Source organism: Rhinolophus ferrumequinum, chromosome 19, assembly GCF_004115265.2.
Source record: "Rhinolophus ferrumequinum isolate MPI-CBG mRhiFer1 chromosome 19, mRhiFer1_v1.p, whole genome shotgun sequence".
Lineage (NCBI taxonomy): Eukaryota > Metazoa > Chordata > Mammalia > Chiroptera > Rhinolophidae > Rhinolophus > Rhinolophus ferrumequinum.
The window spans coordinates 56,955,074-56,969,195 of record NC_046302.1 but is presented as its reverse complement, the minus strand read 5'-3'; positions in this window follow the sequence as shown (position 1 = coordinate 56,969,195).

The window sequence follows — 14,122 nt, the reverse complement described above, 5'->3', positions numbered from 1 at the left end:
AAAAAGTATGTGGTCATTGTGGTCATATGTAATATTGCCATCATTTTTATTAAGTGACATTTTTGAGTATTTATTGGGTGCCAGACACTGTCTCAAGGTTTACAGGAATCTTCGTTTTGTCTTCGGAATTACTGCTGAACTCCAATTTTGCAGTAGCAGAGCTGGGATTACCGTGTTTCCCCGAAAATAAGACCTAGCCGGACCATCAGCTCTAATGCGTCTTTTGGAGCAAAAATTAATATTGTAAGATAAGACCGGGTCTTATATTAATTTTTGCTCCAAAAGACGCATTAGAGCTGATGGTCCGGCTAGGTCTTATTTTCGGGGAAACACAGTACAGCTTAACTCGATGTGACTCCCAAGCGCATTTCCTTTGACCAAGAATCAATGCAGGTTACATGCTTATTTGCTGAGCTGCCGGGGCAGGCCTGTGCTAGGAGCTCTGAAGGACACACAGAGAACAGATGCTTTGGGGAGCTCCTGTCTCATAACGGAGGTAAGTGTTTGCACAAGTCCCTGTCACTGGTGGTATACCAGGAAGCCACAAAGCACGTCTGGAGTACTTGGATCCCACAGGTGTTTCCTAACCATCAGCTTCCCGCCAGGCCCACAGCGTTGGGAAGGAATCTGACCAGGCCCAGAGCTGGGCTACTTCCGGTTTCTCCGCTGCCTCCTCTCGCCCTCCTCTGTGTTCACCTCACTTCCACTCCCCTCCTCCCTTACATGGCTAAGGATGTGCTATTGGAATAAAGCATTCAAGACAGAAGACCAAAGAGCTATAATCTGGAGTTGATAAGTTATAACACTTGTAAACTACAAAGCTTACAATTTTAGTCCTTTTCAAAACATTGCTCCTAAATCAGCTTTGAAATGAAGTGTATGTATCATATCCTAGAGACTGTTGAAAGGATTGGCTTATAAATGATTTTTAAGAAGCAGGCCAATTACATCCGTTAGTTTTTAGGAACCATAACTAACAGTTGTACTTTGACACTTTCATCACTGACTCTGCAATATGCTGCTTTGTCAATTTTTCTTCATTTGTTTTGGGAACAATGTAGAGGGGAGAAAGATGTGGTTTATATCACATTTTTAACTGATTTTGTGCAGCCAGAATCTCAAGTAAGAAGAGAGATTTGATCCTTTTTTCTCTGCTGCTCTGTTAGGAGAGCTAAAGATTTCACAAAGCTGAAGCTATCGTTTCTCCCTGTTTATGGTTCTTAACTTCTGGTGGGAAGGGGAGTTAGCCGGGAGCTTGAGCAGCCTTGCTCCTGGGACCACGCCCAGGCTGGACAGGATGCAGCAGGTGGCACCCGGAGCCTCCTCCCCTCCCTGCCTCTGCATCCATGGTAACTGCTCTTTTTGGACCAGGCGCCATCTGCCTTCCCTTCGGAGTTGTGTAGGCAACATCCAGTGGGAGTTCTGGAAGCTGATTCTCTTATGAAGGGAAGACTTCCCACGGGGTCTGCAGATGCACATGGTGTTAGGGGAATCAGTTTTCAGACCCTCAATTGCGACTTGGAATTAATAGTATTCCAAGCCTGCCATAGCGAAGTACTGCAAAGTTGGTGGCTTAAGATAGCAATTTTTATCTCACAGTTCTGGAGCTCGAAGTCCAAACGCAAGGTGTGAGCAAAGCCACACTCCCTCTGAGGTTCAGGGCGGCGTCCTCCCTTGTCTCTGACAGCTTCTGGTGGTGGCTGTGAGTCCCTGGTGGTCCTTGGCATGCAGCTGCATCCCTCTGTTCTCTGCCTCTGGAAGGACACCACTCACATTGGTCAGGGGTCCTAGTATGACCTCATCTTAACTAACTCCATCTTCAGTGATGTGTTTCCAAATAAGGTCAGATTCTGAGGTGCTGGGGGTGGGGACTTCATGTCTTTCGGTGGAACACAACTCGTTGCACATGGTTTCCTAAAATCAGTTTGTACGGCAGTGGGCCAGTGGTCACGCCGGCTCTTCCTAACTCCCCTTTTAACTCACAACTGATGATCAGAAAAGAGGCATTTTTCTCACCCATCCTATATTTTAATATTGTGCATTGCCCCAGGGAGTGAAAACTTCCATCAAACAAAGTTTGGTTGGAAATACTGGGTCTAGGAAGCTTTCTTTCATTGAGACTCTTCTTTCATCCAAGGTATTGGAACCTCAAACCGGGCTCTGTGCTTGCTTGTTCTGACGTGGATCTCTGGTGACAGCAAAGCATGGCCTAGGAATAGGGCAATTAGGCCTGTTTGGGATGGTTTCAGTTCAGGTAGGATACAGACGGGGCCGTGGGGTGAGGACAAGTTGAATGATTTCTCTTCTCCCATACCGTCACTATCTTGAAAGCGTGCCTCCTTCCAGAGGGATGGTCCTGGAAGAGGACTGTCAGAGAGATAATAGTATGAATTTCTTTTCTCCCGGGTCCACAGAAAATCAAAATAAAATTTTATCTTACTGGTACATACATACATATTTCTATTGCAGAGAAGTATGATAGGGTGACCAAGGCTTTCAGTCGTAACAGTAGTTTTCATTAGGATAAAATCCTAGGGAGAAGAAATGGAAATACGAGGTCAAGAACAAAGGGACAATGTGAAATTTCTGTCGAGTCACTAAGCCTTTTTGACGAAAGGGTAATATGACAGCAAGTTGCTCTGATATTTAAATTCTACTGAGCATATTAAAAGAGAGATGTTTCAGCTTTCTTTTTAAAATGTCAATATTTAAAATAGGCCCACATGATCCCTTTGGAAATATTTGAATTCATGATGAAAAATGCTGAAGGACAGCGAAAGGTTTTTCTTTGAGCTCCTCTTACGGTGTAACAGAAGCAAGCACGTGAAGACCATGGTGGTGCCGTGCTCCGTCTCTCCTTCCTGGCACACCTTCTCTACTCAGGTCCGTGCTTTGGCCGCAGTATGAGTTCCAAACGTGATTTTACAATACGGACGGGGTATATAGAGTGAAGTTCATGCTGTGCGCTCAATTTTAATGCCAGGCTGCCTGATTTTTTAAAAAATTTCTTTCAACATATTAAATATTAGATTTTGTCAGTAAAAGGCTTCGGCACATAGCCTCACTCATAGGAAGCATTCAAGGTTTTGAGTTGAAACTAAATGGTGAGTTGTCATTGATATTTTTCATGGCTTTCAAGTCTTTGATTTGTTTTAAAAAACTCTCCTTGCCCCTGAACTGGAGGAGACTGTTTAGTCGGAAACTCTAAATCTGAAAAAGTCCGGATTTTAAATAAAGGTGAGGCAGGCGTCTTTGAAATTATAAAGCATGGATAAAATGAAAACCACCCCCTCTTTCGGGACAACATCTGCAGTATTAAGTACTAAGTCAGGATCGAAGACAGTGGACCCCTTAGTCCCAGAGACCTCAGCTGGAAAGCTGGCTCCGCACCTACTAGGTGCGTGACTTGGAGGAACTTCCTTGTTCTTTCCGAAGCTTCCTTTTCCATTTACATAACTCATGAGCAGTGCTGCACTTGCCCTCGCCAGGAGGGTCCCTGTCCCACAGTAGAGGGTCCCTCTCTGAACCCCTGGCTGTGCCCCTCCACGTGGGGCAAGGAGTCTGGGGGCAGAGGAGACACACCCAGCTCAGCCTGTGGCCCCTCTTCCAAGCGACGCTCCAGTTACCCTGACCCCAGAGGACCTGTGCGATGGACCCAGCCTGCCCTTGTGGGTCTGGGCCCGAATGGTGGCCAGGGGTGGTGGTGTTCAGGGAATGTGGACAACTCAGGTGAGCAGTGTGGGAGCCCCCGCGGGGTCCACATGCATGCACTCGGGGTCCTTTGCAGTACAGCGTGGAGCTGGCACCAAGAAGGGAAGGCAGGGCTGAGGGCTGCTTCTCCTGGTATCACCACTTCTGCCACAGGACTTGGAGGACTCTAAGATCCTGAACTCAAACCTAGCCTTTCGGCCATTTGTCAAGAGAGGAGGAGGATGCGTGTTATTTAGCAGATTTATAACATTAAATACTCAGACCTCCATTTGTAGTTACCCCTGCCCCATGGTTGTGAGGGGACAGCGGCTCTTACAGTTGTTGTGGGGACTGAAACTAAATGACCATCAGGCTTGCCCTCCTCTGCTTGGCAGTGAATGTTTGCACTTCCCTGGCCAGGGGTCGTAGACAAGAGGCTGCTTTAAATCAGGGTGAGGTTTGGTGTATGCAATGTGAGCAAAACTAGCTGTAATTGCGATAGTTACAGATAATAGCCACGTCATGTCCGGGTACCAGAATCTCTGTGAGGCTGGGCCACCCAGTCTCCAAACTCTTTCTGCTATTCTCTGACGTCATGTGTGTTTGCTCTGTCACCTTATCCGAGGAGCCACTGGCTTTGGCTCCTTATCAGGGCGGGGAGCTCTGGTACTTGGATAATAGTCACCCTTGAGAGATCAGGGTCCCCTCCTGTGCCACCAGCATTAGCAATGGCCAGCTGTCCTGTGAGGTGAGAGAGATGAGGTGGTCCCTGCTCTCCCGTGTGCCTGGGAGGGGTGGGCCCGGAAGTGAAGACAGAATGGCATCCACGGGGCTGGGCTTCTATGAGTATATCTGCCCCGTCAGCTGCTCAGAGGCAGGGCAGACTGGGGAGGGGCAGCCGTGCAGGAAGACGTTTTATGCAGGAAGCCTGGACGTCAGTCTCAGAAGCAATAGGGAAGTGGCCAGGGTGTTCCCATAGTGATGGACGGTGGTGGTGAGAGGGTTCTATCAGGAAACATGCTTCGCAGCAAATGCTTTGAGAATTGGAGAGATCGCAAACTCATGAAACGGTGAAGCGTAAATCAGAGTCTGACTTGTTTTTGATTGCCCACTGTGAACATTTCTATCAAGGTACAAAGCAAATGCCAAGTTGTGGGTGGGAACGATGCATCCGCCAGGGCAAGTCCTAAAGACTGGAGAAATAGCTTGTTTTCCTGCTCGTCTCCACTCTTCTCTCAGGCTGAGAATCCCCCTGATCACGCCACTTCTTCCTCCCGAGGCTGATGACACAAAGAACCCGGTACGTCATGAGAGTCAGTATGAACCAAAGCCACGTGAAGTTTGGAAGTGGCACTTCTGACCTAAAGGGTCGTTGTTCCAAGGGCGGTGGGTGGGCAGTGGATCCTTTCGATCCCACAGGTGGTCTCTTGGCATCTGGGGGTGTTTGGAGTCTCTAAGACCAGGTTGAAGTTGACTCTATCGTATCGCCATCTCCTTTAAAGAAGAAAAGCAGCAAGTGAAACAAACTCGCTGTATCTGCAGCTTAGCTCCTCCACATAACCAATGCAAAATGGGCGCCCGCAAAAATCCCACCTCCGGTCCTCATGATTTAAGGAGCCATTCAAGTGGCCTGATTTAATATTCTTGGAGCCATGAGGCAATGCTGGAAATAACTGTATCCTTAGCGCTTTGTCCAATTCCTGGGACGTAGGAGGTGTTTGTTGACTAAATACCTAAACTAATAAATGACCAAAGTCCGTTAGTTGGTCTCCCACCTCCCATCTCTGTTTCTAGTCTCTATTCCCATCATCATCAGATTATTTTTACTTTGACGTCACTCTTGGCACCAAGTCCACGGCCGTGCCGAAGGCCCTCAGTGAGAGCTGCGTGACCGTTGAGGAGCATTGAGTCTAAGGGCTGCCGCCAGGGTGCTGACTCAGTTTCTGCACTGGAGTCCAGGTGTGTTTAAACTTCAGCAGTTTCTCAGCCTGGCAGGCAGCAGAGAAAGATGTTGTCTGCCCAAGCTCTAATATTCTGATGTTCTCAGATCCTGTTGGCTGGTGAAGTGCCGTGGAAGGCTCCATTAAGTGCCTGGATCTGGGAGCCTGTCCAAGACAGCGAGGGTGAGAGAAGGTGGAAGGTTATCAGTAGCAAAACAGATGGAGGGCAGGGCCCGAAGGTCAGGGAAGTTCTGTGCTCTTGGACCTGAATTTGATGAATTTCTGCTACGTCGCTCTTATCTCTGCCTAGCTGTATTATCTTGTGACTTCAGCAAACCCGCCCCAGACCTGCCTCTGTAGACTCTTCCAAGCCGGTGAAGTTTACTTGGCAGGAGGCCTGGTACCTAAAAGCCTCCCTTTGAACTAAACCCATTGATTTCAAGGCAGGGTGGGGATGGGGTGGGGGATGGGGTGGGGGATGGGGTGGCAGAAGGTCCCAAGTGACACAGTCCTCCTGGGAAAATGGTAGTTATTTCAGCATTCGAGGCTAAACTACTGAGGTCTCGCAATAACTAGAGGAAGCATTTTCCTCTTTCCTCTGGGTATGAGTGTGGTCACTGATCCCCCTGGACTCGAGAAACTCGCAGAATTCCTACCACATACTATTTAGAGCGACTCACTGGTTTTGGCTGAAGCTTTCATGTATTGGAGAAAACAATGCTTTTAGGGAAACCACAGAGTAGATTTATTTTTCAGAATCATCACAGCTGAGCATTATGTCCTTTCTTGGCTAGTTCCCTTTCCTCTTCCAGTTTAAACCGGATTCCAGAACTCTTTCATTTCTCTCCTCATGCGGCTCTTCTCATATGTTGTCTTCACTGCACTCCCCTCACTTTAAAGCTCTCTCCTTCCCGTCACAGAGACCATTCTTATCACTGTGCTGAGTCCCACAGGAGGAAAATAAACCTCCTGTGACGGAGATTGTCTTTATGACAATCAGTCCATAATGCTGACAGCATTTCCCTTTCCTTTCTGATTTCAGGTTGGCTGTCCCATCTCCCTGTTTCTGGAATGTAGTAGAAGCCCCCTTCATGGTATGGTTGGACAGTGATTACTCAAAGTCAGGTAAAGTGGAGAAATCGTCCTCTTATTTTAACCTGCTTTAAGTTCATTCAATGTCCTTTCATTTGTCAAGAGCTTCTCTTTGGGTGTGGGCCCACTGACTGCATCAACAAGGGGTCATTTAAAATTCCTCTTTCTCCTACTTCAAGGTGGAATCCAACCTAGAGAAGCTTTCAGCATTCCTAGAGTTTTAGAATTTTCCACCTGGTCTCTTACAGTGGTTGTGTCCACACCTAAGCAGTCCTTTTAACGACCCCTTTATCACAGCTTTCAACTCAGCCTTTGCCGTCTTTATTGGAATATCTGTCCCTTTGCACCCTAGTTTTTGTTAACTTAGATAATAGTCAATGAAACAGTGTAAATGCAATTACAGGTATAGGTAAAGTAAGCAGACTGGGAACAAACATGAGTGATCAACACTCACTCTCCTGTTGGGGGTGGTGCATTCTAGGAGGCAGACGTTTAAGTGTTGTGGGCGTCGGTTTTTGTGTATTTCAGAGGAGAGTGAGACGGTTCATCTGTCAACTGGTTTAAGTAGAGATGGGTTGACAGACCACCAGTATAATTTATACTGCTGAATCTAGACTGTTGACTTGCTGTCACCCATCTCAAGCTCAAGTTATAAATTTTCCATTTACAGTTTGTGTTGGTATCACACGCCTTGCCTCACAAACAAGTGCCATTCTATGAGGGCAGTAGTCTGCCTCCCAGCAGGAGAAACCCAAAGGAACCATCTTCCTAGTAACTTCTGGCCCTGCTGAAGTGGCGCCAGGTGAGCAAGTGGGCGTGAGCTAACTCTCGGAGCCCCCCTTCATGTGGGGCACGTCAGCAGGCTCAGGGGATCGGGGGGCCGGAAACCTACCTTCGGGGAAGGTCGGCTGTCTCTGACGCAGATGGGCCCTCAGCCTAAGCATCAGCATGGCCGGAAACAAGTGTGGTGAGGCTGGGTGGAGGGGACTGCAAGGTCCACACAGAGGTTGGCATTTTTTTAACTTTAATGAATATTTGGGAGTAGCCAGAAGGGACTTGGGTGAGTTAAGTGAGACCAGTGCCAGTTCTGCGGGCTAAAGGAAGCTTTCCCAGGTTAGAACACACACAGTTTAGAGCGTTGGTTTTTCCTGCTCATGCTGCTCAATAAACTGTAAGGTAACCTTGAACTCATAGCTGGTTAGTATTAACCTGTCCTGTTTCATCAGGTCTTAGGCATATGCTTATTTAGGGGAAGAGTTGGCATATATGCAATTCCTATGCAAAGTATGTCTGCTTCCTCCTCCATCCTGACTGTTGCTCCTTTCCTGGCAGAGCAGGCGGGCAGGCAGGAGTTCATAGGCGGAAGGGGGAGGGGACCCGTGTGCATGGGGCAGGGCCACTTGCCTGTTCCGCTCACTGCCACCCGGGTCTTGCTGAGATGGGAGCTGGTCCCCAGCAGGAGCAATTGTTTCCTAAACCGAAGAAGACACAGTTTGGGCTTTTCTCAGTCCCACAAAGGTGAGCAGGGGCCGCTAGCACTTCTTGCTTTCCCAATCATCAAATCATACCTTGAACACAACACTGTGGTGAAACACGTTGCTGACACACTTTCAGAGTCCAAACCTTTCAAACTAAAGGGCCTCTCTCCCGGCAGGGAGATTTACTTAACTCTGTTTGTTAGCAAAACATAGTCACCTGTCTGTCACTCCCCCGACCTATTTGTTGGTTTTTAAACTCTGTCCTTAGCAATGAGCTCACATGCTCCTTTCTGAGCCAAAACCTTCCCAGGACAGCTCAACTGTTGGTACATGCCAGTTAGGTAACGGCTGTCCTCACCAGGGCTGGAGTTCAAGTAGCTGTTCACATCCATGCACCTTCTGTCTAAGCGCGGACAGGGAAGAACTGCAGGAGAGTTGAACAGTGAGAGTCAGCTTTCCAGCGTCTCTTGGCACTCGCCTTTCTCATGTATGCGTCACATCGCTCCGGATGGCGGTAGCGCTCGATACTGAGACGAGACCCACATTCTCGTAACCTCTTCCCCTTGGAGCGTAAAGGCTGAATGAAGCAGCACTTTGCCTCGCTCAGCTCTGCTTAAGCTGCCTGTGATTCTTGTGTGGGCAGGAGACAAGAAGGATGGCATACTGGATACCAAGGGAGCCTGCTTTAAAGGGTTGGTCTTAAGGACAGCCACACCATTACATAATCAACAAGATTTACATTATGATTTTGCATAGGACGCCATCAAAATATTATAATTTCCGAGGACATGAACTCCTCACCTGTAGCTATCAAGAAATAATTGGCTGAGATGTCTTTTGAGAAAATATGCTAGAAAGCCTTTTGGGAAAACCTTCTCCAAAATCGTGCAAGCTGGAATGGCAACCTGGGACCTAATTTTTTTAACGACCATGAATCTCCAGCATCAGAAGACACATGATAACAAAATGACTACTAGGTATGAAACCTGTGGCCCAGACCAGAAGAGGTCAGCATTAGCTATTTGGGGGGTGGATGCGAGGCCGCCTGTGTCACAGTCACCTTTCCTGGAAAAGTCCAAGAACAGAGGACAAGCGAGAGGGAAGCGTCTGACATCACGCTTATTTGAACACCAAGTAGTGAGCTGGCAATTACTCCGTTCCACTGGTGACCCTGGGTCAGAGTCGGTGAGGGTTACTTCCTAGAGGAGAACGGCTAATGGGCCATCTCTTCATCACTTCTGTTCAGAATACACAGAATGGGTACCCTGGGCATGCTGCAGGTATCCCTAGAAAAACCAGGTGAGGTGAGAGCGGGGCAGGTAGGCAGGCGGCGCAAGGGAAACACACGTCAGCTATCACAGAACACAGAACACAGCTACAAGGCGAGAGCAGGTGGAACCCAGAGTAACCTCCATCTGCCCTCTACGCTGTTCAGTCTCCACCATGTGGTCGGTCTGGTGCCACCGGTGGCTGCATCAGGCTCTGCGACCATTCCAAGTTGAAAACGCCCTGCGTGTTTGGCAGTCCCCGTGCAGATGACTCAGCACCAAGGTGGGAGCACAGCCGAAAGTTGCCATCAAGCCAGTCCTCCCTGGGGCACCTTCTCCACGGCAGGTGCCTATGTAGGTGGCTGTCAAACAACTCCTCCCCGAAGGTCACTAGTGGCCAACTGACTTCAGATTCTCAGCCTTGAATGGGGAGAAGGACATTCGCAATGGATGCAGTGTTAGATGTTTTTGCCTAAAGCTCTGTTTTGTTTGAGTTTGTGACCGATGATTAAAAACGACAGGTCTTCACATCTAGTGCTCACCTTCTCGTTAACACCACCTCTCAAGCCAGTGATGGAGGAGGCTTTCTGTTAGCTCTTTAAAAATCTCATCAACGCTTCCTGTCACGGCAAAATTTTGACCATGTTGATTTTCGGGCATAGAAGTCGAGTCAGGACATTGTAAAGAAAAGGCAGGAGAGTGTGTGGTGGCTCAAGGTGGAGCTGGCCCTGGAGACTGGCAGGACAAGTGTCTCCCCATTTTCTTCTTGGAGCATCACTTCCCCAGTGAGTTTGCCTTTCCCCCTCTTCTCTTTACTTCTGGTGGGCCAGTATGCTTTGCATTCTCTTGTGCAGATGCTGGCAGGAGCTAGCCTTTGTGCCTTGGCTAGCTATTGGCTAGAGCTTTCTGCAGCTGATACTTGCCTGTCAGGAGGTCTCCATGACACCTAGGTTTGTGTAGACGCTCCAGGTCCCCAACCCTAGCTGGGGCAGAGCGGGTACTTAGTGCCCTACCTGTGTCCTCCCAGCCTACCCAGGAAGCCACTTTGGCTCAGTTCTGGTTGGAGCGCTTGGCTTCCTGCGTCTCTGCCTGAGGGATTTTCTGGCTCTGCCTGGGACCATGGCTGGCCCACTAGTGGACAGGGGGGTAGGGTCCTAGGAGCGACTCCATCAAGAACGCAGGAGTCAGTGGGCAAATAGCTTGGCTTCCTCCCTCTCTGGGGACAGTGATGAGGCATGCCCTATACCCTCTCTGCAGTCCCCTGCCAAGCTGGGCCCCAGCTGCTGTGACCACGTCCCTCATGAACTCGAACTTCGCTGCCTCTCCTCCCTTCTCTGTGTCACCTGCCACATCAACTGTTCCGAGGCTTGTCCCAGGGTCGGCTTGCAGGGAACACCTAGGTTGAGACACACAGACTTCTCTGGTGGTACCTCAACTGCACTGGCAGGTCCCATGAAGTCTGTATTCGTGCTCATGCTCACAGGCTTCACCTTTTCATTTGCCTATTTGGAAACAACACTTGAAATAAATCGCTCTTAATAAAATCTTAATACATTCAAAACAAGACATGAAAGGGCATACTAACATACTTCATATTATTGTATGATAATAGCAAGCCTCTAAATCATGTTCCAACAGGTATTGTAGGAATTAGACTTGTCAGCTCTTCGTTTATTAGAATTCTGTAGTAAAGACTATGGACCTAATTTCTCTCCGATTCACATATACTGCCTATTTGATGGAATATATCAGCAAAAGAGATCACGTGACACATTACCTGTACAGCTATAGGAACTGTCAACCTCTAGAAAATATGATAATTGGTCATGATCTCCACTCATTTATTGAGCAAATATTTATCCAGTGTTCCTGTGTTGGAACCATTTGTTACAGGAGATGCAACACTGCAAATAGCCAGTGCAGGTGGGGTGAAGGGTGTACACAAAAGAAGATGGAGGAGTGGGATATGTGCTGGGACAAGTGTGCCGCATGATCTAGGAGGGCCTGGAGCATGAGGCAGATGAAAGACAAACTAAATGCACTTGACACGTAGAACCTGAAACATCACATGCTTTTTTTCCAAAACGAGAACTAGAGATGTCCAAAGTCTGACCTCTCAAAGTTTTCATTCAAAGTCCAGTATGTTGCAATTTTAATTGGTGTTTCAAGCCATCTTGCAACACAGGCTGGAATGGTGCCATGGCCAGCAGGACTGACTGCCCTTCAGGGACACTTAGAAGGGACATGCTATTGCTTCACTGTGACCTCCTAGGCCATCAGTGAGCTCATATTTGTCATCCTTGGCACCACCACTGGCTGAAACAGAAAGAACACTGGATTAGGGGCTAGGAGAAGTGGGTTTGTAATTTGTGTTTTGCCTTTAACTGGCTGTGTGGGCTTGGGCAACAAGTCACACAACTTCTTTGGGTCCAAATTTCTTCAATCCAAAAATAATGGACAAGCCACATTTTGTTGCCCAAGAGCCAGTTTAAGAAAAACGTGGTTAACAGGTCTCCTTTACAGAAGGAAAGAAATGGTACTTTTAAAACCAGGAATTGGGGGCTGGCCTGGTGGCTCGAGCACCGTCCCTAACGCCGAGGTTGCCGGTTCGATTCCCACATGGGCCAGTGAGCTGCACCCTCTACAGCTAAGATTGTGAACAACAGCTCACCCTGGAGCTCGGCTGGGCTACCGTGAGCAGCTGGAGGTTGGCATGGGCTGCCATGTGGTGCTGTGTGCTGCCACAGGCTACCGTGTGCTGCCATGAGTGGCCAGTGGCCATCGTGAGCGGCCAGCTGCGGTGAGCTGCTGTGAGCCACCGACTGGTGACCGGAGTGGGGGGCAGGGGCAGGCGGAAGAAGCGAAGAAAAAAAAATCAGGAATTACAATACTGTACCTGCCTTTGAATGCAGTATGTGTGATTTCATTCTCCTGAAATTAGTGTGTTGCATGGAGGCGGCTCATTAGACAAGGTTACCTTAAGACCTCTAGCAGCTTTATTAGTTTGGCTGCCACCATTCCAGCCTCAGGTGGTAGCTGAGGTTTAACAGGATATTTTTTGAAATATTTGATCTGTCTTGAAAATGATATGTTGTAAAGGAGGTGTTTTATGAGGTCAGACAATTAAGTTCCTGAACTCATCCTAGAAAAAGTACTACATACCTCACGGCTGAATATCACTACGGTTACTTTCAAAATACACCCCTTGGGAAGCTATGCACCGACGCCAGCGCCTAGTCCACCCTTCAAAGCAATTTTGGAACTCTTTTTCTGGAATGGCCATCAGAGCTGTCATTATATTACGCTTGATGTCCTGAATGTCATCAAAGTGTCTTCCTGTCAATATTTCCTTTATCTTTGGGTAAAAAAGAAGTCAGTGGGGGCCAGATCAGGTGAGCAGGGAGGGTGTTCCAATACAGTTCCTAAAAACTCCCTCATGGACATGAGGGGCTAAAAACTCCCTCATGGACAGTGCCTTGTGAGCTGGTGCATTGTTGTGATGCAAGAGCCATGAATTGTTGGCCAAAAGTGCAAGTCGTGTAACTTTTTCACGCAGCCTTTTCAGCACTTCCAAATAGTCAACTTGGTTAACTGTCCAGTTGGATAAATTCATAATTAATAATCCCTCTGATAGCAAAAAAAGTTAGCGACATCAACATCATTGCAACAAGTTCGCGAACTTAATTGTCCAAACTCTACGTCTGTGACCTGTGTTTACCGTTGTGTAGTTTGTCACCTGCTTGTGAACTCAGAGGTGTCTCAGGGCCAGGGATGCATGTGAGGGTCAGTGGGTGACACCCCTCCCCAGAGCAAGCCCACGCTTACCTCCTTTGTATGCACATTCAGGGTGTCTGCTGTGTTCAGAACAGCCCATCTGGACTCATGAATGCCTTACCTGACATAAATATTATAGTATTCGCTTGTTCGATTGTCCCGACACCGTATTTTCATTCCTCTTGCTTAGTCACATCCAGTAGTTCTGTTTACAAGTCTTGCAAGTTCATTCACCGCTTCAGGTCCTAAGGGTCCATGCTCACCAGAGCTCAGCTTTTTGAGCACAACTGGCTTTAGCTCTATGGATTCTGGTCGTCCCAGCCTGCCACGCAAGGTCTTGTCCTTGGCATTTTTTTGCTATTGGTCTATTCCTCACCTGTCCCCTGTCTGGCTCTGTGTCACTTGAGAGTGACTCTTACAGGTTCCAGACAGGGTGTGCTTCCTGGTGTCCCCAGGTGGTCCGCTCTGGCCAACCTCAGTCATTGGGAAGCACTGGGCAGGATGGCAGGGGACAAACAGGGCACATTGCCCTGACTCAGACTCAGGTGGCATCGCTGAGGCTCTAACTCGCTGCTGAGGCCGGCAGTGAGCCCAGTGAGGCCCCTAACGCCACTCCCCCCTTTGTGTCCCCGTCCTTCCCTCTGTCAGCTTGTGCCTCCCTGAGCGCGGAGTGGCTTCTGAGGTCCATCACCTGCTTGGCAAAGCCTGTCGCATTGACTGCCCTCTCTGTGGCTCTGAGCCTGACTGATGCAGTAGGTATTGCGCCTTCACTCTACAGCTGCGGAAATGGAGGCGGAGACCACATCGCGAATTCAAGGTGCCAGGAAGGCAAAGCCAGGGCTTCAGACCTAATGCCAGAGACATCACAGACCAGATCACC